At 66.4% G+C, this 3,086-nt stretch overlaps 1 protein-coding gene across 1 annotated transcript in view; it reads left to right on the forward strand.

The window, feature by feature from the left end:
• ACAP3 (ArfGAP with coiled-coil, ankyrin repeat and PH domains 3) overlaps window positions 1-3,086 on the forward strand; it is a 14,327-nt gene that overhangs the window by 676 nt on the left and 10,565 nt on the right. The window lies entirely within an intron of this gene.

Genomic DNA, 3,086 nt, shown 5'->3' on the forward strand with positions numbered 1-3,086 from the left:
CCCCTTGTGCTGGTCGCCGCGCGCGGAGGGTGCGCGCGTGGGGCGGGGCGGCCGCCGGCGCGGCCACCTCTCCGTGGGAGCGTCCGCCCCGCTTTGTGTCTGCACCTTCGTGCTGGCCACCTGCACAGGGCTGAGACCTAGCCGGGCGCTGCAGCCCGGCTGTGGCCAGGGTCGTTTGCGTGCGTGGGGCGTCTGCCCATGGAATCTGTCTTGGTCCTCGTGCCCAGAGCAGTCAAGGGGGCAGGCAGCTGGAGCCTCGGTTAGGGAGGGCCTCGGGCGGCTGCTTGGCAGGGGTGACCTAGGCACCTGGCAGGGTGGGCGCTACCAGAGCAGACTGGGTTCCAGGGACTGGTGGAGGTCTGCGCTGTGGCCGGCCCTGGGTTTGTGCTTTTAGTCCTTCCTGGGAGTGCAGGCGGGCTTATCCGTGTGAACACGTTCATGGTGCGCGCGCATCTGCTTTAACGGGGCACCTCCCGTGTGTCAGGTGCTCATGCTTGTGCTCGTGCTCGGGTGCACACGTGTGAGTTCTGCCTCTCTGCACCCTCCCTTGAGGTGCCAGACGTTGGACGTGAATGTGTGGGTGAGCTGTGCACCCCTGGACTGGCTACTTGATGCGTGCGTCCAGACTAGTGCTGGGTGCACGCACACGTGTGCATGTGTCACCTCTGGGTGTGAATATAGATGCACAGTGGGTGTGTCTCATAAAAGTGTGAGTTTCGGCACTAGGCATACGTTAGTTTGTCCCTTGTGTGCATCTCGGCACGGGGTGCGTGTCCATACACGCTATCCACGAGTACACCCTTTTGCGTGTGCGTTGCGCTGCTGCGCGCATGCATGTTTGATGGCACGCGTGCATATCTGCCATGCCTCTGCACACCCGCACTTGGCCGTGCGTGAGTGTGCGCGCGCGTGCGCTGGGTCTTTGGGGTGTGTTATCCAGAGGGCCTGTGTGTGGGTGTCTGGAGGGCCTCAGCATCAGTACCCTTACCCCTGACTCCCTAGAGCCAGCCCCTTGCCCAACCGCCACACGAGGGGTCAGCAACAAAGGCCAAGAAAGGCTGGATGAGGGGTAGGGGTCGGACCAGAGAGTGGCCCCAGGCCTCGGGCAGAGTGCTGAGGGCCACCCTCTGTGTCCTCCCATCTTCTGTTCCTGACTGCTTGAGGGAGGGGTGTAAGCGACTCGGCACCCGTGATCCTGGGCCCCCAGCACGGCCCAGGCGGTGGGCGGAGGTGTAGCCAGGGCCGCAGCAGGGGGCCTGGTCCTGGCCGCAGCACCGCAGCGTCACCCTGGCCCCCGGCTGCGGAGCCTCGTGCTCCCCCTCCCGTCGCGGAGGGGCCCAGGCCCAGCTTGCCCTGTTGGATCAGGGCCGCTGGCACCCCATTCACCTCCAGGCCTTCCCTCCCACACCAGCCTGCTCGCTGGTGGCACCCACGGTGCGGCAGTGGGTGCAGCAGCGCCTGGGCTTTGCCAGGCTTCCTTTGAGAGTGCCCAGCCAAGACCGGGCTGGGGTCCAAGGAGATCCCCCGACCTTGGGCCACAGAAGCTGCACTGGGTGGGTTTTGGTTGGGCTGAGGTGTGATGGCTTTTGAGGCTTTTCTGGGGTCCCCTTGTCAGTGCCGCTGAGGATGTAACCTGGACTTCCTGGAGGCCAGCCTGGGGGCAGGGGGTTAGGGTGGGGCCAGGCAGGAGAGTGTGGTCAGCGATGGGAGCCCCAGCCCTGGGAAGGGGGACCCTGCCTACTCGCTCTTGGCCTGGGGAAGCCCCACAGCCCCGGGATGCACGTGGCTGGAGGGGTCCAGACTCTCTCAGACCGGCGGGGTGCCGCTCACCCCTTGTTTTTGGTGCCCCCTCCCCTGGGTGGGGCTTCAGGTGCTGAGTCATGGCTCTGGTGGGGGAGCTGGCCTCACCCTCTTCCCCAGCATCCAAGCTGTTGAGGAAATCCTGGAGGGAGAGCAGGAGAGGAGGCCTTGGTCCATGGGGGTGGGGAGGAGGGACCTGAGGGGCGTGGGGCCCCCGGGACGGACTGTCTGCTGAGCGCCCACCTTGTCCCCATGAGCACACTTGTCAGCCTCTGGTGCATCCCACCCTCACCAGCTCTCTGGGGACAAACCCCCCATCCCAGCCCGAGGGTGACAGCTCTCCACGCAGCTGGCCAGGGCAGGTGGGGCGGCTGAGCCTCATCCCCCTCTTCTGGGTGGGTGGTCCTTCCCTGCCCTGGGACCCTCAGAGGGGGAGGGGGAGGGGAGGCTACAGCAGCCGTCGGGGTCCTGCAGTCTCAGGCGGGGGCACCTGCAGGCCGTGGGCCACCACCGGTCCAAGCGGATGTCCCCTCTGACCCCTTCCTTCTCTGGAACTCAGACGCCCCTCAGCCCGTGGGGAAGGGATAGGGGCTGCTCAGAGAGGAGGAGGGTGGTGGGACGGTCCAAGGGCCCTGACGGGGCAGCCTGGCACTCACCCCATACCTCCTAATTGAGGGCGTCCCGAACTGCACCCCGCGTGAGGGACTAAGTCCCTCCCCCCAGGCCTGGGAAAGCCTGGAACACGCCCCTCCTCTGCCAGCTGGGGGGCAGCGAGGGGCCAGCGACGGGCCGCTAGACCTGGACCGACCCTCTGCCTGGCCCTGCCCTGGCCGGAGCTCCTTCCCTGTTGTCCCTGGTCCCCCGGAGGCCAGATGGGCCCAGCTCGCCAGCTGAGTGGGGCGGGGAGGGCAGGATCCTGGCCCTATTTCCCTATTTCCTGTTCCCGGAGTGTTGGGGGTTGTCACGTGCCTGATCCATCTGCCTCTCGCCTTGCCTTCCGGGATTCTCTGTCCACTGGCTTCTCTGGTGATGTCAGACGTTAACTCTTCCCTCCCCAAGGCAGCCCCATTGGCAGGCTGCGCCCGTGGGAGTGGGCTCCTCCGGGGTCTGGCCCACTGCTCCTGCCAGGCAGACGAGGCCTACCTGGTATTCTGAGCTTGGGGAGCAGGCAGGAGGTAGGGGCACGCCTCTGCAGGCGTCTCTCGGGGCCGCAGAGCTGCTGAGACAGGTCTGACCCGGGGCCTGCCAGCCCCAGGCCGGGGTGGGCTGCAGCAGAAGCTGAGGGG

Source organism: Neophocaena asiaeorientalis, unplaced genomic scaffold, assembly GCF_003031525.2.
Source record: "Neophocaena asiaeorientalis asiaeorientalis breed wild unplaced genomic scaffold, Neophocaena_asiaeorientalis_V1.1 scaffold489, whole genome shotgun sequence".
Lineage (NCBI taxonomy): Eukaryota > Metazoa > Chordata > Mammalia > Artiodactyla > Phocoenidae > Neophocaena > Neophocaena asiaeorientalis.